The following is a 24,772-nucleotide window of genomic DNA, read 5'->3' on the forward strand; positions in this document are numbered from 1 at the left end:
TGATTGGTCCTACCCTTGTTTCTGTTCTGTGTATTCTCTTTCTGAAACAATAAAAATTTATTGAAAGAAGTAGTAGTGCATTTTATAAACAACCATATAGATCAGACCAAAATCAGGGACGAATGAGGAGGAAAGAAGGACAGAGGGACTTTATTCCGAATGGGGGACAGGTCCTCAAACTCAGGGGCAGTTGGGATCTATGTATTAAACACATGTCAAAAAATTCAAGGAAGTAAATGTGTGGGGATCTTCATCCCCACACTTAAGTTTACACAGTTCAAAATCATTCAGCTTAGTAGGAGTAGGCTACAATGGGGAAATGAATATATGATTTTACATTTTGACCATAGATATGCTTTAATATAACATTTTTAGGCAGACTGGCACTTCTTAAATGCCATATGGACTCACCAATCCACCCTAATTATCCCAATTTTCACTAAACAATGTTGCATTAACATTAGTACAAAATGTTTGTTAATAAATCATCTTTACTCAGCTCAGCTGTTAGCTTCCTTTTTTATGTTTTACAATTTTGTGGATGAATAGTTTCCTTATCCCCCTACGCATATTTCTAAGTGTGTATTTATTTGCGTTTTGCCTAATTATGCTTAGACTGGGTAATTAATCAGATTCAGTCTTTAAGAGGGCCTTTCGTATAACTCTTCTTTGTGTACAATTTCTATTTCAGAATTAAATTGTACAATATCTAACAAGAGTGTTGTGTATTCAATTTTTTTTTGGGTGATTTGCAGCCACAGTTCCTCTGCCCCAGCATTATGTTTTGTAATTGCCAAGCTGCGCTAAGCTTCTGCTTTTGAATATTTTAGCAATTTTTCAAGTATACAGGCACCCCCCCCCCCCCAATCCCCCCCCCCCAACCTTTGCGAGGACCTGCACCGGCACGGCCTGTGCTTTCAAAGTCAGCATGTCGTCTGGAGTTGCCTGAAAAAAGAACTGCAATCTCATCCTAATTAAAAATGTCCCCAGGCTAACACTACAACGGTTCAGACAGGACATTCTTTACCAGCATCTCTGCTCAAGCTTTATCTGTATCATTTTTCTCATCATGACACTTCCTGGAAAATAAAAGAAAAAAAAAATCTTTGCAGTTATTTTCTTTTTTTTTCGTGCACAGATGCTCATTTGTACTCAGGGAACATCTTGGGCCTTTTCCATCTCAATTCATTCTGTGTTATTCCTCAGCCCTTTGAATCAGTTTCTTTTGTACAGCGCGAACTGAAAATAGAAGTATTACATATGGTACCAAAGCAGCAATCTGCTAAGGCGCTCTCAAAAGGGCAGGCAGGACTATTAGACGGTAGACCCTAAAATGTGGTAAGATTTTCATTTTGTTTCTCATGACTGGTTTTATTTTTTTTCTTGACACTGAGTAAGGATAATTTATCAAACGCAGTGATGTGCTGTAAATTTTTTTGAAGAGTAAGTCAGTTTTTATATTGCTTTACGTGGTTGTGTCACCTTTCCAGTGAGCGTGAACAAATCCTTTGGATGAGAAAACGGGTCGGTTAACCAAGTAAATTGTTATTCCACCTATGTGTACTTTAACATGTATGATATGCCAGGCAATTTTGTCTAGATGTGAATAACATGTCATTAATGGACGTTTGACATAACACATCGATTATTTTTAAAGGGAAAAATACGAGCGAAATTATCAAACAAGGATATTTCCCATTTACATTCTCACCAGGACCAGTGATCCATGTCTCTTTCTGTGGTATTTACCATCCCATATACATCAAATGACTCCCTGACACCCAGATTATTGTGGTGAATTTCTTTTTTTTAACAAGAAGAAAATGTTTATTGATTTTTACAATACAAGTGATGCATATACACAGTTGTTCACAGAAAACTGTTACATGAAATGACACAGAACGAATGGGCTGCACCCTTAAGCAGGAGAAAGATGCGCAGAGCTGTTAAGTTACATCACATTAGGATATTGGTTCGGAGGTAGTAGATTCCAGCAATACTAAATAAGGAGGTCCTGGGGTAGGGGGGGGGCAGGGGAAGGCAGAATACGCGGAAAATAAAAAAGGGAGGGGAATGGGATGGGAGGGGAAGAGGAGGGGGGGTAGGAGGAGGAGGGAGGGGAGCAAAGGAGGGACCTCATCTACTTTGCTAAGTTCACAAAGCTCAAACAATAATTAGACAATCAGGAGATCATAGCAGTGGTACACTATTGCAGGGCAGGTCTAGCAACAATATCTTAGTGATTTTCCACCAGTTCTGTGCCCCAGGCATCTATCCATCCTGACCATATCTTGTCAAATTTGCCAGGGCAGTTTCGGTTGGCATAGGTAAGCTTATACAATGGCATCACCGAGTTCAGTGTTAGGCGCCATGAGGACACCCTGGGAGGTGTAGTGTCCTTCCAATGTAGGAATATCTCTCTGCGGGCATGAAAAGTAGCATAACTCAGGAATAGTATAGTGTATTTTCACCTTACCCTGGGGTCAAAAACATTTAGCAGCATCATTTTGGGGTCTGTTTCCAGCTACAGGGAGGTGACCCGGGTAAGGGTGTCAGCTATCTCTGACCAATAGTCTCCGAGGCGGGGGCATGACCATGTCATATGAAAGAAGGAGGCGGAGCTCTGATCACATCTAGGGCAGGCCACCGGGGTGTTAGAATTCATAATTGTTAACCGCTTTGGAGTATAGTAGGCTCTGTGGAGGAACTTGACCTGCATAAATCGGTCTCTGGCCGAGATCATGTTAGTGACAAAGGAAGATACACATGTCTCCCATTCCTCCTCTGACAGATCTGGGATGTCTAATTTCCACTTTTCTAGGGTTTTTTCAAGTTTCTTCAAAGGAGCTATGGACAAGTGGAAGTACAGAGAGGAGAAGAGTTTATCTATGCTCTTGGCAGTAAGTAGTCCCTCCACAGAGTCTGATTTCAGTATGAGCTGCACTGGGAACTGTTTCCTATACACATGTCGAAGCTGGTAGTATCGAAACAACATCCACCCCAGTAGTGAGTAGGCACTTTTGAGATCAGAAAAGGATCTCAGTTTACCCCCCCTAACTATATGCTTCAATTTGACTATACCCTTCCTTGCCCAAACCTGGGGGTCTGGAACAGTATTCATCTGTGATAGGTTGGGATTGCCCCAGAGAGCAATGTGGGGAGAGAACGTCTCAGGGGAACCTAAGCGTGTCCTAGCTTTATTCCATACATTGATGGTTGTGCACATCAGCCAGGGTGAGATCTCGTCCCCCTGAATACCATGTTGCTGAGGGAGGAGTATGAGCCCATTATGGCTGCTTCCAAGGTCACTGCTGGGTTGTCCTGTGGTTAGGAAAACCACCATCTCACCAGGACGGCCGCCCAGAAGTAGATCTGAAAATCTGGTAGGGACAGGCCTCCCTGGGTGATGGGCAACTGAAGGGATGTAATCGCTAGTCCTGGGGGCCTTCCATTCCAAACAAAGGAAGATATTATACTTTTTATTTTGGCGAAGAATGAAGCTGGGGGGATCAGAGGGGCATTTCGAAAAAGGTAAAAGAATTTGGGGAGATAAATCATCTTAACTAAGTTTACCCTACCCACTGGTGATAGATGGAGGGTCTTCCAGGCTATACATTTCTGTGAGAAGTTTTTAAGTAATGGTTGGAGGTTCAACTCATAGTATGAGGACAACGGAGTCCCCACCCTTACTCCTAGGTATTTGAATTCAGATGTCCAATTTAGGGGGGTGCCTGTTGGTGGGTGGCGACCTAACACATTTAATGAAAAAAGGAGTGATTTCCCCCAATTAACCTTGATGCCCGAAAATTAGCTGAATTCATCTATTACTTGAAGCGCTGGTGGGAGGGAGGAGATGTCTTGAAGAAAGAGGAGGGTATCATCGGCATATAAGGATATTTTATCTGTTATTACACCGACTTGGATTCCCTTTACTGAAGGGGCGGATCTAATACGAGCTGCCATAGGTTCCATGGCTAGCGCAAATAATCCAGGGGATAGTGGGAAACCCTGCCTGGTGCCCCGGGACAGGGGAAACGGCAAGGATAGTGAATTATTTGTATATAAATCCCTCAAAAATGTTCAATATAACAAAATGCAGCGCCTTAATGCATAAAAGGTAAAAACATTACTCTGTTAAAAGTCCATCAGTATAAAGAAAGTGGGAGAGAAAAGAAAAGCCCTGATTAGAATCTTGCTTGTCCCAGTGTGACTTCCACCATCCAGAGGGAAAAGAAGACCACCACTTGTGACTGAAAAAATACTGCACTAACCAACTCCAAAGCTGACAAATAGTGCATTTATTAGACAACACAGGTCAGAGCCCCTCCAAGGCCATCCAGGCTCCATCCATCCACTTAGGGCAGGGGTCTTCAAACTATGGCCCTCCAGTTGTTTAGGAACTACAATTCCAATCATGCCTAATCATGTCTGTGAATGTCAGAGTTTTTCATTGCCTCATGGGATGTGTAATTCCGCAACAGCTGGAGGGCCATAGCTTGAGGATCCCAGAATTGGGGTCTTCTCACTGGAGCTGTAACTATGTATCACTAGGAGGAGTGAGATTATTTATTTTGGGTACTTACATAGCGCTGTCAATTTACGCAGCGCTTTACAGATACATTGTACATTCACATCCATCCCTACCCTCAAGGAGCTTACAACCTAAGGTCCCTAACACACATTCATACATATACTAGGGCCAATTTAGACAGAAGCCAATTAACTTACCAGCATGTCTTTAGAGTGTGGGAGGAAACTGGAGTACCCGGAGGAAACCCACACAGGCACAGGGAGAACATGCAAACTCCAGGCAGATGGTGTTGTGATCGGGACAAAATGCTGCCCCTTTTCGGCCTCTGCTTTGTGTATGGTTTGAGCTTCATTTATTGCAAGTTATAAAAAAACAAAAACATTAGGGCCATTTGGCCATTGTTTTGAAAGATGCTAGTTTAAATCTGTGGAATGATTTAACATACATGTCTGTTGTGATGCCTAAACATGCTTTATATGGCCTATTGATGACAGAGTGAGCAAAAGAACCACATGATAGTTGATAATTCACTAAAAAAGTATAACAACATACACAGAAAGGTGTGAAATCAGCCTTAGAGGTTAAACATATTAAAAAAGGAGCCTCAAGCACCATGTTCAGGTAACATGTAATGGCAGATCTTTGGATTTCCAAAAATCCTATATGGCTGTAAATATCAGCAAAGCTACAGGACAAGTGTTTGTTCATACAGTATTAGCTGACAAAAGCAGGCACTAGTACCTTAGTTCAAGTTGTGACCCTACACAAACTATCAGTAAGCAAAGAACTTCCCAAGTACATACAGTGCATACCGAGATTTCTTTTTATTATCATATTGATACTTTGTTTTCAGAACACTTCAGGTAATCTATTGTTGTAAGCTCTTTATTGCTTTCAATAAAGCTTGACACATAAAAAGGTTTACATCAAGAGACATCAGAATTAAACACAAATGTGTGGGCATATATCTATGTCCACCTTTACCCTCCTCCATTTACTAAAAGCCTTGCATTTTGTTCACAGATTGCAAGGATCTATGTGACTGAACAAGGGGAGATTTGCAATTTACTTGCCCCTCCTCTCACCTTGTTCAATCACAGAACTCTTCTGTAAATGGATTATTAGTTTTTTTGTGAATGGACAAGGAGAGAGGAGGGGCGGCTACAAGACACAATCCCTACATTGTACAAGAGTAGCACCTCTTAGTCAGAGAGCCAGAAGAAGAGGACTGACACTGGTATCTAACATCAGTGAAGCTATCATTTTTACACTACACAGCAGCAGCAAGCAGGACCTATGATTACCACTAATGAAGGTAACTCTTTTTTTACAAAACAGAATTAAAAAAAAAAAAGGTTTTCAGCTTTAACTACTAGGACCCTGTTTTAAGAATTGTTTTACTTCATAGGAGTAAGCATCTAGGTAGGAAAAACTACTGTCTGCATAGTGTCCAGAGGGCTGTGCAATAAGTCAGGTAGGGTTGGATGTGGCCCCCAGGCTGTGCACCAAGGAGCTAGGGAGTAAGTGTAATGGGTGCAGAAAGGGTAAGTGCAATTGTTCCTGGGCCAAAAAGGTCAGGACAGCAAACCATGACCCTTTGTTTACAAGATATCACTTCCATTTTGCTATAAATGTTGTATGACTTTTACAAAAACTCTTGTATCATTCCATATTGCCGAAGACTTGACACCTCCAAGGCTTTATGGGACTGAAAATATTTTTAAGCCAATAGTCGTCTTAGAAATTTGTGAACAATGACCCTGTGGCTAGTACTTACATCAGTGCTGATGGAGCGTGAATGTTTCCCAGACAACTTTCACAATAGACATTAGTAATAATGCATTCAGCAGAATCATTGTTGGGATGAAAAGATAGGTGTGTTTGAAATAATGTTTAGTACAGATTGATGATGAAAAATAGTTTTTCTGCTAGAGCACAGATTAGAACATTTCCTTGCAAGGAAAACGGTTTGTTTATGAGAAGTGAAAGGATGTACACTTCAATTTTGTCTACCTAGTTTAAAACCAATCTCTGATAAATACCTATTTTGTATGGAAAGAAATAGACAAACAGACCTTCTGTTTTCAAATAAATAACTTCATAGCATAAAAGAATATTCTGAAACAACAAAGTTGTTAATAAATCTCTGGGCACAATCTTGCAGTCTCCATGCTCCACTTGTTCTCCTTTTTTTGAAATTGCAGTTTTTACTATATTAACACTTGGGTATGCTGAGCAAACAAAATGTACTTTTATGTTGGACATTATCCAAGAACTCTGCCTTCAAGTTGATTTTTAATATCTTTACAAAAAAACAAGGTTTGGTAATGCTCCAAATTTATTTATTGTTCTTCGCCATTTGTTAGTGGTAATTTGGAATATTGTTGAAAAAGCAAACATTTAGTGATTCGTACAGAGAAATCAATGGTTCTGGATGTCTAGAGAGCAAATTAGACAAAAATCACTACGTAAGTACTATGTTAAATTGATATGTCTGTGTTTATGACATTTTATAAAATTGAAAATAAGGTAACAAATATTAAATAATTCAGCATGTGATTGTATTTGTTTCTTCTCTAGCAGAAAATCTAATAAAGAGTATAGAATCAATTATTTAATAATAAAAAAATAACAATGCACATGCTGGAGTCTTTCATAGTAACACATTAAGGCCTGTTAAATAAACAGTGAAGGGAGCATAGCTGTAATTGAAATGTGCCAGACCCAGCTGGAAAAAACCTGCTCCTCTTGCTACACACTGCCAAAAAGTTAATAAATATACATACTATGCTTTTACAGCCCAGGGTTCTTTTACAAGCAACCCTTAGGTGACGGTTGAAAGAAGAAGCTGGAAATGGACTGAGCCTGGCAGCAAGAGGCAGAGTGTTCTTTTAAGCTCTCTGACCTACCCCAACATGAGACCTAGACTGGATGAACAATTCCCAGTAATGATCACATTGGCACAGGCCAATCTGAACGTTAAAAATAACATTATCATTATATTTTGTTTAAAGCAGAAGTTGGATTTGGCACCAAATGTTTAGTGTGGGACCAGCATTTGGCACAAACACTTTCAGCACTGATCTTTGATTTTTCTATGTGGAAGACTGAAGGATCAGAACTTCAGAATTAAAGCTGGTCAGCACTTGGTGTGGTTTGGAGGTTTGGGGTAAGTTCTAGTGCTTCTGTGGCCCTGGTTTTTGTACACTCACAAGTCTGTCCACCCATCCAGCTATGGCTACAAACAACAGCCCCCCCGGTACTTTTAACATAATTTTTTGACCACATACTCTGGGCCCACAGGGGGATCTGCCCCTGATCACTGGTGTATTTGGCACTGCATATTACGTTCTTCATAATCATTGTGAAATTGTGTGCCATATATACATCCCCAAAATGTGAAAAGCTCCACCACTGATCAGGCCAACATTATTAGCATACTTTACATATAATTTTTGATTTGTTGATGATTTTTCATAGTTTGATTGATTTCCAGAAAAGAAATATCTTTAATTCCATGTTTCAGATTGGAGTAAAAAGGAAATAAATTGTCTAGTGCAGTATCCAGCCTACAGTTCATATTTGTGAGAATCCAGACCAGTGGTTAAGCCACCTTGCCAAAATACTTATTCCATCTGTTGAGGTTACATGTAAAGCATAAACTGTTGATCAAACCTGTGCTGGTAGCCTCGTCATTCATTACAAAATCTCTACATGACCACAATAAGGTACACTGGGGTGCCATGAGGTGGTTGCTGCAGCTTATGCATAAATTTGCATATGTGTACAAATTAAACTCCTTATTTTTAACGTGAACTGTTAGACGGGGTCAGTTCGGTTTGTTGCAGTCTAGCTGGTAAGTGAGCTGGGAATTTTTGTTTGTTTTTTGAAATGTGTCACCCTTCCATGTGCTCCTTGCTGCAAAGGCTAGTTATAGGTTGAGGTGGTTGCCATTTGTTTGTACTGTTGGTGAATTGTTGAGGGGATGCACTAAATACCTTCGCTGCCATTGTGCTTTTGCTGGGAGTCCAATGCATTCCTATACCTTTAAGGAGGGGTGGGCTCCCTCCAAGCATACCTGCCCTTAATATATGCATTATTTTATATGTGCTCCAACTTTAGAGACACTCAGAATTATAGAGTTAGGACTGCAGTACACTGGGATGCTGTGACTCGGCTGCTGCAGCTTCGCATATATTTGCAAATGTGTGCAAACTAAACACCTTGTTTTTAACACAAACTGTTAGACAGGTTCAATTTGGTTTGTTGCAGTCTGGCTGGTAAGTGAGCTGGGAATTTTTGTTTGTTTTTTGACATGTGTCACCCTTTCATGTGCTCATTGCTACAAAGGCTAGCTATAAGTTGGGGTGATTACCATTTGTTTCCACAATAAGATACATCTGGAATGTATTGTACAGAAAGTAAACTATTGAACTTTCATTTATTTAACATGTGAAAATTAATTTGACCCCCCCCCCCCCATGTTTCTGCAAAGTTCTTTACAGCCTAAAAGCATACTAGCGAATTAATTCATATTGGCAAAAAAATACCCTATATTGGGAACGTGTTGGCTTATATGAGAATAATCCAATTCAAATATTAAAAACTTAGACTTATCAGGCTGTATGATATGCATGTTTAACCATGTGAGTTGTTTACCTTGTGACTTAAATAGATTTACTCAAATACTGCACTCAGATGGCACTGCTCTTTTCTACTTTTGGATTTTTCTTCTTCTCTCTTCAGCTGGCAGCCACTGTTTAATATTATGTTGCCCCTTCATTGACTAATCTTCATTTTTTATCTTTAAGGACTGATCATTTTAAGGACTGTTTGATAGTATTTCAAGGCATATTTTTCACAGGCACCAGCAGGTGGCAACTGCGGTTTGAAAAAGGGGCCACACCCCAAAACACGGAATCATGCCCATTTATGTCACATGACATTATCATGGCCATCTTGTGGGCCTATAACACTTGCTTGCTGACCAGAGTGGTTCTCATCCATGTGATACACACAGACAATCTGCTGCTTCTGTTGGCTCTTCCTGATGTTTCCCTAGTCTACTTCTAGTTCCGAGCTCCAGTGTTAATTTTGGCAGAAAATTTTGATTTAGTTTTAGTCTTAGGACTAAAATGGCATTTTAGTTTTGGTCCCATTTTAGTTTTCTGCAAGTGTTTTAGTTTTAGTCTTATTTAGTCGGTTAAATCTCCAGTACATTTTAGTCAACTAAAATCATTTTAGTCCCTAAAATCTGATGGGTGTAGTTATATTGTAATGCCTTCTTTAAGCATTTCTCTACAATTTCCAAACTCATTATATACTACTGTTGAAGTGAAAAATCAAATATGTTATTATTTATGGTATTAAGGTTTGAACATGCACTACAGACACAGATTTAGTCATTAGATAATGTCTTTATTTAAGTAAAACCGTTTTTGGGTCCATGGCCAGGAAACTCCCCAGACCTTAATCCCATTGAGAGCTTGTGTTCAATCCTCAAGAGGCGGGTGAGTGAACAAAAAAAACCCCCACAAATTCTGAAAAACTCCAAGCATTGATTATGCAATCAGGAATCAGGATGTGGCGCAGAAGTTGATTGACAATGACAACATGCCAGAGCGAATTGCAGAAGTCTTGAAAAAGAAGGGTCAACTCAAGTCAACACTGCAAATATTGACTCTTTGCATAAACTTAATGAAATTGTCAATAAAAGCCTTTCACACTTACGAAATGCTTGTAATTATACTTCCGTATACCATAGTAACATCTGACAAAAAGATCTAAAAACACTGAAGCAGCAGACTTTGAGAAAATTAATATTGGTGTCATTCTCAAAACTTTTGTCCACAGCTGTACATGTACAAGGCCAAGCACAGCACACACAGACAGCACACTGCACTGGCACTGCCACTGCCAGTCTGGGAAAGGCACAGCATAATAAACCAATACTTGAGGGTAATGCTTATTTCTACAATAATAATCAGTTTATTGTCAGTTTATTATTTCAACAGTTCTAATTCTCAGATACATTCAAAGAAAAAGTGCACAGTCTACAATAATGCCATTAGTGTGTAGATTATAACAGTCACCACCTTTTATCAACTCCTCTCCTCTCTCGCTCAGCATTTGCAATGACAATAGAGGCAAATATTACACTAAAAAGACTACTGGGGCAGGACCCCAATGTAAGGCTGCCCTTTTTGACCGGTACTGATCTATTTTTCTTTTTTATTAGTGTGATATTTACCTCTATTGTCAAATTTGTCAATGCTAAGGGAGAGAGAGAGGAGTTGATAAAAACTGGTGGTTATTATTGTTCCACATACTAATGGCATTTGTAGCCTCAGCCTGTGCATTTTTCCTATGAATTTAATTGACAATTAGGGTCGGTTCACACTGGGGCGACTTGGGATCCGACTTGTACGCCCTCAAGTCGCCCCAAGTCGCCCCAAGTCGCTTTGCATTTAGATTATCATGGTAGGCAATGGGAGCGTCTTAATTGACACTACTGAAGTCGCTCCGACTTCAGAAAAGGTTCCTGTACTACTTCTATCCGACTTGTAGGCGACTTGTACCCATTCAACTCAATGTAAGTCGCCTGCAAGTCGGATCTCTCAAGCGACTTTGCAGAGAAAACCCCTCCCTCCCCCCTCCCTCCCCCCTCCCTCCCAGAGAGGTGATTGGCCACAGGCGAAGTCGCCTGTCATGGAGGCGACTTCAAGTCGCCTCGTAATTTGCCGAAGTCGCGCTGAAGTCGCGCTAAAGTCGCGCTGAAGCCGCGTTGAAGTCGCGGTACAAAGTCGCGCTAAAGTCGTGTTGCCCATGTGTGAACCGACCCTTAAAACTGTTGTTGAACTATTGATTCTTCCTATCACAATAAGCACAAGCCACAAGCATTAGGTATGCTTTTTGTGTTTGAAATATAAATACCTGGAGAATAAAACACTTCTATTTGTTTTGATCTATTTTACAGAAAGCACTTTGTGCCAACATGACCCTTGCTCTATTCGGCCGGCCTCTAGAGAGGTCACTTGTGTCACTGAATACCCTCTCTGCAAAGGCTTGAGAAGCTGGCATAGCCAGCATGTCTAATGCGAAAGGTTTTAGCTGGTGATAAAAAGCGTCACTCTTTGACAGCCAAAAATCTGTTGCGGTGTCCTCACTGATGGTGGCAACCAGCTCTTCGTTATATTTTCTGATCTGCTGCTCTATGCTGTTTGGGGAGATCCTCTGCCTGAATCTTCTGCTGCATTTAGAAATAAACCGAAAGACTGCCTACTTAGATTTGGATACCGGTGGTGGTGCTCCTTCCACTTCCTGCGATAGTTCCACATCATCTTCTTCAGACAATTCCTCATGTTGTGTGTATGGCAATGTGGATTTTCTTACAGCATACACCTCTGCCTTTTTAAGCAGTTCCTGAATATCCTCTTCTGCCACATCAACAAGGGTTTCACAGACAGTAGGGTTGACAAAACAAGCAGGTGCTGCAAGTGCGAGAACATTTCATCAGTTGGATCTAAGAATGAAGCAAAACGCTGGTTCACACTCACTTTCATTTTCTGTGCAATTGTGGCAAGGTCTTGGTAGCTAGTGTTCTGTTTAAAGTCCTGAAGGTGGCTGAGCAGATCAAAGAGGGCAGAGACAGCTAGGGACAGGGACATGGTGGCACTCTGGAGGGTTTTAGTATGTTCTGCAAAAGGCGGCAGTAGGTCATGCAATGATGTGGAGCAAGCTGTCCCATCCCATGTTGTTTGCAATTTGGCAGACTGACTTTTTCAGTTTGAGGAGGCTTGCGATCATGTTAAATGTACTTGACCAGCGTGTGGGGCAGTCATTTAAAAGAGTAAGGCCACAATGCTCCAATATCTTCTGTGTTGCAAGACTTGCGGAAGAGGTTCACTATTGATCTTGCGTTATCCAGTATTCTCTTCACACTTGCCTTCTTCTGCACCATGTGGACCACAGGTTGCAAGGTATGCACCACAGATGGTGTCTGTTCCATGTCGATCTGTTGGTACCTAACAAGTGGAACGCAGCCAAAAATTATTTAACACTTAACAGCTTATGGGGATACTTTTACACAAGACTACAAATAAAATGGAAAAATAATAAAAATGCATCCATAGGGTAGAGCAGATAGCGCACCCATATCAATCATCTCATATCCATGTGATAAATGACTGGTGTCAACGGTGTCATCATGTAAAACAATAATAAAAATAGCTCACCGCAGATCATCAATTTCGGACTCAGAGTTGCTTTCCGTCATGGGGGAGTCTTCCTCACTGGGTAGTTCTGCTGCTTCTGCTGCTGCGGTTTGTTTAAATGATGCTACCATATTACTCCAGTTGTCTGTTATCATTGTAAGGATCTTTGGTATGTCCCATTCTTGCAAGCATTTGTCCACACATGATTTGATTGACTGTGCAGTGTGTGGGTGGGCTACTTGTTCAAGGGCCAACAATATGTGTTCAGGTTTGTGTTGTTCAACACAAAAGTAGCTTGCAATTATAGCAAGGAATGAATCTGAGATTCTTTTTTTGGTCCACAAAACAGCGCAAATAGATACTCTCTGAGCAGCAGCCAGTCTTTTTTTGAATTTTTGTTTTTCATCTTCTTACTGTTTGTCAGATAGCTTATTTTAGTTTTCTGTGGAACAGTCAGCTTCCTATCTACTGTCTCCATCATGCTAACAAAGTCCTCATCTTCAATCGTTCTGACTGGTAATCCGGTGCGCCATCTTGCTATGGCCTCCTCCCTGGCCATTTTGTATTTTGAAGCACCTAAAAGAGCAGTTAAAATAGTTTGTTGTGGTGCACTGGCTTGATTTGGCCCATCATTTGAGGCTTTCTGTATTTGTGGGCTTGAATTAAGGGGAAAAATTCAAGTTATTCTGATTTAATGTTTTCTCTCATCCCACACAGTCAAGTTGTCTCTCTATAATATACTACATGTATGGCCCTTCTCAGGGCAGGCCTTAGGCCTTTAGGCTCCCTGTGCCGTGCAAAAATTGACAGTGAACCAGCCCCTTCTACATATATTTTGGTGAGATACTTCAATTCGAGGGAAAGCAGCAGCTGATAGATATTATGAAATCAAATCACTCCCATTAAAATTCAGTGTCTAAAGTACACAACATAGACAGACAAACAGCTATTACTTCAGAACAACAAAGGGTATGAAATCTGACTACAAGAAAATTTGTTTAAAAAATCACTGCAATGTACATAAGACTGTTCCCAAGAATCCCAACAAAAGTGGAGGTAAGTGCTGTGCTTTGTATGAATTTTAGAATGAGTTGCCCGCAAATGACGCTTCAAGTTTGTTGTAATTTTACCAGCGAGTGTTGCTTCACATGGTTTGGAGAGGTTCTTGTCTTTAAGATCAAATGTAAAATACATCCATAGATCTTCTCTTTCTACTAGTCACAGATGCCGACATTTCCTGTATACTTTGGGCAGCAGTGGGGATAGAAAAATAGGAGGAGCGAATCAGTCTGAGTTCGACTTGCCTCAGTGAGGTCTGGAAGTAGACAGTGAGGAGGAAGCCTGTAATGCACAATGCTCTGGACAGTGATCTGGGTAGGCCTGTAATGCTGCAGAGTGTTCTCTGGACAGTGGTCTGAGAAAGCCTGTAATGCTGCACACAGTGCTGGGTGGTGGTCTGGTCTCAGCTGGTCTGACTTGGATGGCCTGTAATGCACAGTGCCTTGGATGCCGGTGGTCAGAGGAGGCCTGTAATGCTCCACAGTGCTGGATATGGTCTCAGGTCTGAGGGATGGCCTGTAATGCACAGTGTCCTGGATGCCACTGCCAGTAGTCAGAGGAGGCCTGTAATGCGTGCATCCCTGTGCAGGCAGTCTCATTGATGTCATTTGGGATGTAGCAACTGCACGAACAGAGCCGTTACTCCCAATTTTCCATCCATGTAGGTCTGCATGCATGTCCCTGAGCTCACATGGTGTGCATTTGGGGTCATGTACCCACACCCAGACGGATGTCAGATTGGGAACAGCAGCTATGCCTGTGCAGCCATTGCATCCCAATAGACAGAAATGAGACTGCTTATATGGGGATGCATGGAACACCTGTGCATCCCTGTGCGGGTAAACATGGCCCCCCATGGACATACACTTTAGTATGCCACATGTGAACAATGCTTTAGTAGCAATTTAGCAGGAATTTTGTAAGTTACGTTGTGTTTATGTGCACTAGTAATGATCTTAGTGTATTTTTAGCGAAAATATTGTTTTGATAAACAAATATTGTGCTGCCTTAAAAATCAGTAGCACCTTCTTTCTATTCTACTGGCCATGTGCTTTCAGAAAATGTATGGTTTTGGGGGTCTTTTACAAATTCTGAAATCTGTAAGTGAAAAATGAAAACTTCCAGATTTTGGGAGAAATTTTTGGGTACGTTCAATTTTCACCATTTTGCAAAAAAGTACAATTTAAAATTAACAAATATTTGTTATTTATTAACTCCATACAGGTTAAGCTTTTATATTTAGTAGGGATTTAGCAGGAATTTTGTAAAATTAGCTGTGTTTTTATCTACAAATAATGGTTTTAGTGTATTTTTGTCAAAAACCATGAATCAGACTGAGACAGAAGTACAGTTAAATCACACTTGTTTAAAAATAAAAGTAAATAGAACAAACGTAGTCAAAACATAACCAAAGTTTGGTAATCGTAACGGATAGTCAGACAAGCCAGAAAGTCAGGAAGCCAGGAATTGGCGTAGTGGAACAGCAAGCAGGATCTGGAGCCAGAAGGAATGTCAGCCAAGCAAGTCTTTAACAGGAGCGCAGGAGAAAGTCACTGTGATGTTGACCAAGGTGAAGGCAGAGATCCCCTGGGCTGGACAGCTTAAGTAAGCAGTACTGACAAGCAGGAAATCATTAACAGGTGAGTCACTGTGAAGAGATAGGAGCTGGCAATTAGCCAACAGCTGAGCGGCCAGCTCAGAGAAGGAAGGGCTAAGCCAAGCCCTGGTAATTTTGTGCTAATATATTGGTTTGATAAACATTTGCGCAAATACCGTGGGTTCTAAAAAATCAGTAGCACCTTCTTTTTTTTCTAGAGGTCATATGCTTTCAGAAAAGATAAGGTTTTGGGGTGCTTTCACAAATTCTAAAAGATGTAAGGGAAAAATGAAAACCTTCAGGTATTTAGAGAAATTTGTATAATAACATTTTTGCATACATTCAATTTTCACCATTTTGCACCTTATTTTTATTCTACTGGTCATGTGCTTTCAGAAAATATATGGTTTGGGGGGTCTGGCCACCTGAGTGTACAAAATGGAGCACAGGGCCTGGCATCGAAAGGGTTAAAAGCCCTCCCAGTTCTTATTTTGGACTAAGGAAATATTACGTTTTATGTTATGTTCTGCCAGTAGGCCTAAGTGAGTAGTTTAGCAAAAGAAGCTAAGAAGGCTGACAAGACTCTGTCCACAAAAATGTGTGTTGTCAGCTCACAATAGGGCTTAAAGCATATTTAAACCCACATGCTAAAATTAATATATTGCAGCTTATCAATCTATAAAAAATGTTGGCGGCATTAGTTCACTTTTTCTCTTTATTTTCACCTGGTGATCTGGTCAGTAAAAAATAATTGTGTACTATCGTGGTTCCACTCTATGAGGAACAACAATCTGGACTTGACTTAATGAAAGCCAAACTCCCCACTAGGACACAGGTAGCAAAAAAACTGCCTGTCGGGGGGTTATAACCCTCCCTTAAGCTATCCAAAATGAAAGGAAAAAAGGAAAATATTAGAAATATTAGATTTATGCTTTTGGATTTAGATGCATCACTGGCAGAATAACAGGTATATTTCTGTTCTTGCAGGGTCTTTAAAGATACTGTAGATAAAACATGGGGAAATGTGCATGCATTGCATATATGAACTGCATTTGTTTTTGTTTTGTTTTTTAACTATGCCTTGAGATACATTTTAACATCTCTCTATTTACTGTATATATGGAATTCTTCTGGGTACTTGATTTTTTTTTTACCAGGCCAGAAAGCATAGCAACCAGCTCTACTCTAATCCCAAACTCCTCAAGTTATGAGCAAATGCAAAAGTACAATCTAGATTTTGACAATTATTTCTCAGCTCACAAAAAGACAGAGAATTATATATGTTACAATTATAATGCAATTAAATATGCATGTTACCTGCAAATTTTTCATTGTGCCAGAACTGTTTTGCCATTACTAAAGTGTATCTTAAGCCAAAACATTTTTTGTTAGGTTTTAAGTATAAGAACCCCACTAGGGAGATTCTCTCTACTTGTCCCATGACCGACCACTGCAACTGGGACTGAAAGTCAGGCAAACAATTTTGAGTTGTCATCAGAACAAGTGTAGAGGGGAAATCTTCAAATACCCTGTGAGCTCGAACTCCTGGCTGGAGAGTAAAAGTAGCAGTAGACACCCTGGGTGAGACACCAGACTTACTGTAAGGGCCAAGCAAATTCCAGCTTTTGGGTACCTCCAGCTAATGTTCTTCCCTGGTGCTTCTTCCCAGGATTGGCTTACTCCTGCCGGAAAACTTCCTCCAGCTGGATAGTGTGACAATGTGAGCCTAGGCCCTGACTCAGGCCTTGTTTTACAAGCACATGTGTGTTTCCCTAAACAGCCAACCTAGGAGGACGAAACATCCAGGCAGGGTAGCCCAGGAGAAGGGGGGGAGATATATATCCATATCTATATCTATCTATCTATATATATATATATATATACAGTATATCACCTACCAGCCTGCACCACTAGCAATACCCTTCGCAGTGATTGGCCAGGGGGACATACAATAATTATTCATAACCCAGCATTATTAAATCTCCTTGCTATTGCCAGGGACACACCTCAGCAGCAGGCTAGAGCAAACCAGCGTAGGGGAAAATAAATTAAAGTGGTTGTAAAGGCACAAGGTTTTTTACCTGCATGCATTCTGTGCATGCAGGTAAAAAACCTTCTATATGCAAAAGCCCCCTCTAGCCCCCCTAATACTTACCTGAGCCCCCTTTCAAACCAGCGATGTCCACGAGAACCTAGGCTCTCCGGGGACTCACACTCCCGATTGGCTTTTGGCAGCAGTGGGAGCCATTGGCTCCCGCTGCTGTCAACCACACCCAGTAAGCCAATTAGGAGATGAAAGGGGTGGGGCTGAGCCACGGCTCCATGTGTGAGGGTACTGTGGGGGCACCCAGCAAGAGGGAGGGGCCAGAAGTGGCAGTGTGGGACCTGAGAAGAGGAGGATCTGGGCTGCTCTGTGCAAAACCAGTGCACAGAGCAGGTAAGTATAACATGTTTGTTATTTTAATGCAAAAATAAAGGAGAGTTTAGTAAAACTAATACATAATTCTCTATTTCAGCTCAGGCTGATTACAGCCATGCAACATTACATTTAAATGCCACTCTTGCTTAGAAAATAACAATAGGACAGAGACTTTTCTGTTGCTAGGATCAAGAAGTTATGAGCAGCTAAAGTTAAACAGCCAGAATACAGGAACAATGACCTAATAGTCTCTGCTCCTGGTCTGGATAAAATAAAGTATTTCAGTAATGCAGCTCCGCTCCTGTTTATCGATATGTGGTGTCAGCTTCTCTCTCTCTCTCTCTCTCTCTCTCTCTCTTTCAACACTTCCTCCTTCTGGGGTATAAATCCAGAGACAGGAAGAGGAAGTGCAAATACAAAATTATACATATCAATGTTTTATTATCAGCTAACAGTAGAGGGTAGCAGATGCCTACATATACATGTGTGTAGCAAAAACTGAATAAAACAAATGTGTATCATTTGACTCCAATGAAAACTGTTTGTTTGTTGGATTGTTATTGTAATGTAGCAACAGAGGTTTTAGCACTAACTTTATTTTCAAATAGGAGTCAGATGTCCAGTGGGCCCTTTAATGATTTTCTATGGCACCCAGGTAACATACAGTAGTTACAGGTAAATTGTTTTCCTACAATATACAAGATACCATCATGCAATGCCAATCTGCAGCTTCTAGAGGGATCAAGACACTTCCTAATATTTAAAGAGGCATTCAACTCTACATTTTAGTTTTATTTTAACAAATGCAGGCTGCAGTGTGAAGCCTATGATTTCACTTAGCACATCCTCTGCATTATCACATTAGATTGAATGGGGCTTTACTTGCTCCAAGAGTCCAGAAACATGCAAAGTGCAAGTCACATTAAAAAAACAGATTAGTGCTTTGCAAATGTGCCAGTGTAGCTTCTAAGACCCCTTTCACATTGAGGCACTTTTCAGGCGTTTTAGCGCTAAAACTAGCACCTGTAAAGCTCCTCTCATGCCTCGATCTTTCACACTGGTGCTCTTGCGGGACAGAAAAAGAAGTCCTGCAAGCAGCATCTTTGGGGCAGTTGGGGAGCGGCGTATACACTGCTCCCAAATCACTGCCGAAGCGTCTGCAAATCGATTCGGCAGCGCAGCAACAGGGGCGCTTTTAACCATTCCTTCAGCCGCTAGCAGGGGTTAAAAGCACCCCAATAGCAGCCGAAAAGCGCCACTAAAACAACTGTAAAGCGCTGCTAAAACTAGCTGCGCTTTACCGCTAATGGGCCCCAGTGTGAAAGTACCTGAATAGAAAAGCAGTGGTATGGCCATTGTTTGGCCATAGCGCTGCTTTATAAATGCTTTATAAATGGGAACCATAATCTTGCCCCTACACAATGTATTAGTAAGACCTCGTTTTGAAAAATGTGTTCAGTTTTGGACACCAGTTCACAAAGTGAATATCATAAACCAGAATAAGTGCAGAAAAGGGTACATAAATTAAGGGAAAAACAGGATCTCAGCTACGATATTTATCTATCTAACCTGAGAAGTAACTAAGAAGAGACCTTATATAAGCATATAAATGGTGCATATAGTAAAGAGTGGAAAGCTTTTACCTTTAAGGTTAATACAAAAGATACAAGGGAACCTTTTGAGACAGGTGGAAATGAGGTTTATCCTCTGCATATAGAAAGGGTTATTTACAATAAAAATAGGGAAAATGCAGAATAGTTTTCATCAGGAGAAGGTTCTATAGCTGGATACATTCTTTTTATGCCCAAAACATAAACAGCTACTCATACGATTGAATTACTAATGTACTGGTTTATGACTGTAACATTATGGAATCTTGATCAAGGCAGTTAGTTGATTGTCTGTTGGGATAAAAAATGAAATATTTCCCTGGAGCAAGTTGGCTCACATTTTATAAGGGTTTTTTTTTTTCTTTTTTTGGCCTTTCTTTGAATCAACTGTGAGTTTTGATTTTTGAGGAAGTTTGAACTCAATGGATATGTGTCTTTTTCATCTTTGCTATTTAAACTGAATAATTGCTATATTTACCATGAAATTTAGTTTTTCACTGAAAATTTTAATCCATACAAGCATACCTAAGGGATTGCTTTAAAGAAACTACCGTAGAATATATGAAAATGCATCTACAGTGTGAGTGTAACAGCAGTATTGAGATTCTGTGCATGTTTTAAGGCTTTTTCAGAAAAATTTCTTTCTTGTTTGTGCATTTTATAAACAGCTTGGTGTACTTACGGATTTGCTGAGGATTAATGAGGAGAACTGCTGGAAAGCCTCACTTGTCAATACAAACTGCTGACATTTTTCAACTCTGTCTGTGAAATCATCAATGTTTCGGAGCATCTTGTTCTTTTGTATAAGAAAAGGAAAATCCATTAGACACTGCATAAAATTTGTAAAAAGAGAGTGAGTGTTTGCAAGCATACACACACACACACACACACACACACACACACACACACATTAGAAACATCTACAAAATCCAGAGATAAATATGCAATGGGCATGCAATTAATAATATTCCACAACGTTTAGGGTTTTCTTTTTTTTCAGAAAATGAGTTCTATCTCTCTGTCAAAGAAAATAAACAAGTCAATACACACTATGTGCTTCAACTGCAACCCTGACACTGTCCATCATTCATCCTATGCTCTAATTAAAAACCTGCACTTCCTGGGAACAAATTTAACTTGATCAGGGGCTCTTCTGCAGCTCACGATTACCTTAAATGCAATAAAAGAAATTCAAAATGCACAGCTGACATAATGTAAATATACTGTCAGTTTAGTTTACATTTTTTGTGGTTTTCTCATTTTAAAAAATGCTTTCCATAATGTATACAGTGTACAAATGACACCATTGTTTGGGTTCCCAATGTCTGTATTGGATTGTGACCCAGCTGACAGTGGATGCACGGAAAAGTATAGCACAAATTTTATATTGTATTATATTTATATTTTTACCAAGAGCGAAAAATGGCTGTGGTAGGCTATGATGTTATTTAAAACCTAAAAGGAAAATATAATGGCTTTGGGTCAAATTTATCTTTTACCTGAGTAAATATTCTTAAACTGGTAGTAAATGGCAAAGAAAATGAAGGGATTTTAACGGTGCATACAGACTAGTCAAAGAAGGTTATAAAAGACTAATTTTTAATTTAACAATTAAAGTTAAAATCACATAGTTTGTACAAATATTGCGATATCGATGCCAGAGCCAGAGGGTGGAACTCGTCCCTAGCAGTGTCAGTTATACCACACACTGCTCTAAATCAAGCTTCCCATTCCTAATTTTAGTTTATTCACTTGTCATATAGTATCAAACTATTTTCTTCACTTAGAGAAAAGAGGAAAAAAAGAGCATTTAACCTGCTGATTCGTTTACCATACAAACCTTTTGAGACTAAGTTCCCATTACCATCCAGTTATTTCTATTGGATGATCTATACTTTGATTCCAACTATTTTATTTCTCCCAGGTTACATTCTATTATGCCCTTTATTTCCCTAAATGCTGTCATTTTCAATATAGTTTTAATTTCCTCTCTAACCCCTTTTTCAATATCCTTACTCTCACATACATATATATAAATTTTATTTTATTCATTAGCATTTTAAACAATCCCCTGCAACCACCACCAACAGGTGTGTTGAAGACCGCCACCCTTCCACAGGCTTTGTCTAAATAATATAGAGAAAGTACCCATAGCCTTCTGTGAGCTAACTATCTGCCTTTTGCATGTTTCCATAATTATTTATCTTACTTTGTTTATACAAATTTAGATATATATTTACCCTTCATATTATTAAATAGCCTGTCTTTGATACATTGTATTCTTCGCCCCATCCACAGTTTTACCTTTCTGTCCCCTGTGACTGCACTATATGGCCAAGTCAGTTTTTCCAGTGTTAGTGGATGGTTCATGTGGGGACTGACCGAGCTGGGGGTCACACAGGGGTAAGCACTCTATTTGTGCTATTTCAGAGAGGACACTGCGCTTGTTTCTGTTGAAAATGATATTTTTTCATTTTCATTTTCTTGATTATAATGTATGTTATTTATTTTGTGATTTTCTATCTTTTTAGAAATTATAAGAGTGTTGGATGATATTACCTTTCAGTTTGCATATCCCTTGAAAAAGCGACACAGCGAAACATGTCGGGCTAGTATGCAACCATATCATCTTCTGAAATAAATATACATTCATATCTTGTCTGACCACTGTAATTGTATCAATATCGCAATATTTGTGAACCATGTACAAACTATGTGATTTTAACTTTAATTGTTAAATTAAAAATTAGTCTTTTATAACCTTCTTTGTCTAGTCTGTATGCACCGTTAAAATCCCTTCATTTTCTTTGCCATTTACTCTCACTTACTTACTTTCAGGGATGTGGTGCCTATCTAATAGGGTGTTTCACCATTAATCAGAACCAAAACTTTCTTGTACATTCTTAAACTGGTGTTTTATTTTTGTTTACTCTTACTTTTTTTTGTGCAAGGTTTATTTTACAAATATATTTTCATTTTGGGTTCACATATGATACTGTATTCACAAAAGTATTTACAAAGTATTATGGGTTCTTAAAGAGAATGCACACAATAAGCTGTTTTATTTCAGACTATTTCTTTTTAAGTGAAAGTGTGCTTGGAGGCCTGCAGAGCAGAGAGATTGGTAATGCCTCTGATCATTAGTTTGCTTCTGTAAATTGTAACTTTAAGTATTTGAGTGGGAGAACTTGTTTTAAATTCTGGCACAATCCCCAAAAACTAATAGGTCAAAAGGGAAGAATCCCCATGTCTCCCCAACTGGGAGGCTATTGGAACAGGGATTTTTCTTTAAAAACAATGTTCATAAACTTTTGTAGCTAATAAGTGATACAAACAATAAGCTATTACAATAAATCAAATATTACAATGACAACAATAAATTGTACGACAAGCAGAAAAAATATATAGAAAAAGTCATAAATTAAATGCATCTATGAAGTTGCTGAGAGGGAAAGAAAAAAAAAAAAAATCAGGAGAGGAAAGGGGAAGGGGATGACCAAACTGATCCTAAGGCACAGCCGGGGTCAAAATACTGGGGGACATGTGGCAAGACAAAAGAAGTAGTCACTCATAAAATACTTACAGAAGAATTCGATAAGCCAAAAAGTGCAACAATGGCAATGACAGATGTACTAGATAAGAATATGATATGAAACCATCATAGATGTTATGTTCACCAAAAAGATACTAGAAAAAAACCTGGGCTACAAAAGTTTATAAAAAAAAAAGTGGATCCTGAGGAAGCTCTGAGGCCAAAGAGATCGATCCATGTGTCCTTCATTGTTTCTACTTGTTGGTATAAAGATATTACTTGCCATATATTTGTAGTTGTGATTTAATTGATTGTATATTTTGATTTGAAAAAAATGTAAATGTGTACAATAGAGGCAAAAAAACTTTTTATCTATATTTTATGGATGTCATCTGGTGTATTTTTAACACTTAAAGAATGCCCATTCCCATAGCCATCCTTTTAGGAAGACATGGGGATTTTTCTCTTTAAATTTTAACTTTAGTTATTAAGCTCTTTAACTATTAAGCTCTGCAAACAACAGACAGGAGGAACATGAGATAAATATGTTTTTTTTTGCCTCGTTGGTTATGTGTGCACATTTCATCTTTAGCTATTAATCTCTGTAAACAATAATGAGGAGGCAGGGGAGATGAATAATTCTTCTTTCTCATATGGTTGTTTGGTTTGTGTGTGTGTGCATTAGAGCTTTAGTTATTGAACTCTGTAAACAGACAAGAGAATGGGGAGGCGTATAACTCTTCTGCCTCATTTGGTTGTGTTAGCACATTTCAGCTTTAGCTTTGGAGGTTTGTAAACAACATTTTTTTTTTCAGCAAATTGTCTCAAGTTAGTCTGCTTAACCTTGACTCTGCTTGTTTGTGCCCGACCAGGTTATCAGCCTGCTGAGCTTCCTGTTTAAAGGAAATTCAATAAAATAGAAAATGCCTAAATGTAACACTACATAACCATGAAAATGTCTTGATAGTTTCTTGATAGCAACCAGTTGAATTCAAAAATGCTCTTCACTTTGAGAACTGAAATCTAAAAGCTTGAATCTGATTTGTGGCTTTGAGGAAATGTAATTAGTATAGCCATAGTTTTCATTTAAGAGTTGATTAAAAAACCAAATGTACTGATTCTTATTAGATGAATTTCAGTTACATGCTTAAAAGCTTTATTGCATTGGTTGTAGTACATAGAACAATGGGGAATACAAAAGTCTATCTTCATCTTGTCCTTTGTTCAGAGAACAAAACTAAATACCAGTGTCACTGTTCTTTTTCAAATGCAATCCTTTTTTATTGACATACCTCCTTAGACCTAGTCTGTCTGGACAGTATGGTCACCTGATGATTGGCACCATCCAGAGGCAGCTTTACTCGTCAAAAAGAAACAGAAGTTGAATCCAACTTCTTGATTTTACATCATAATTGCAGTACAGTAGCTTTTCCAGTATAACTGACACTGACAGAGAGAACTTTGAAGAAGTGGGGGGGAGGGGGTGTCTAGCGGGGACTAAATTAGGGGCTGCTGCACACAGAGGGTTTTTTACAATGCATGAAGTTAAAAAACCTTGTGCCTTTATAAACCATTTGTGGTTAGTTGCAGTGAAAGTTAACGCCCACCCCCTACATTGGTGGTCAGTGGCAGTGAAAATGTACCCCCTACCTGCATTAGTGGTCAGTGATAATGGAAGTTAACCCCCTCACACTCTCCCGAATTAGTGATCATAACAGCAACCCCCCATCTGAACCCCCCCCAAAGAGTGCATTAGCCATCAACATTGATGTCAGTTAGTGCAATATTGAAACTCAACATCGGTGTCAATA

The 24,772-nt window shown here is 39.5% G+C and overlaps 1 long non-coding RNA gene across 1 annotated transcript in view; it reads left to right on the forward strand.

The window, feature by feature from the left end:
- Positions 1-1,152: 1,152 nt before the first annotated feature.
- LOC141129891 (uncharacterized) overlaps positions 1,153-24,772 on the forward strand; it is a 63,175-nt gene continuing 39,555 nt past the window's right edge. The window contains exon 1 of the long non-coding RNA XR_012241897.1: positions 1,153-1,338. This is a non-coding gene — a long non-coding RNA (uncharacterized lncRNA). The remainder of the gene's footprint in view (positions 1,339-24,772) is intronic.

Source organism: Aquarana catesbeiana, linkage group LG02 (assembly GCF_042186555.1).
Source record: "Aquarana catesbeiana isolate 2022-GZ linkage group LG02, ASM4218655v1, whole genome shotgun sequence".
Taxonomy (NCBI): domain Eukaryota; kingdom Metazoa; phylum Chordata; class Amphibia; order Anura; family Ranidae; genus Aquarana; species Aquarana catesbeiana.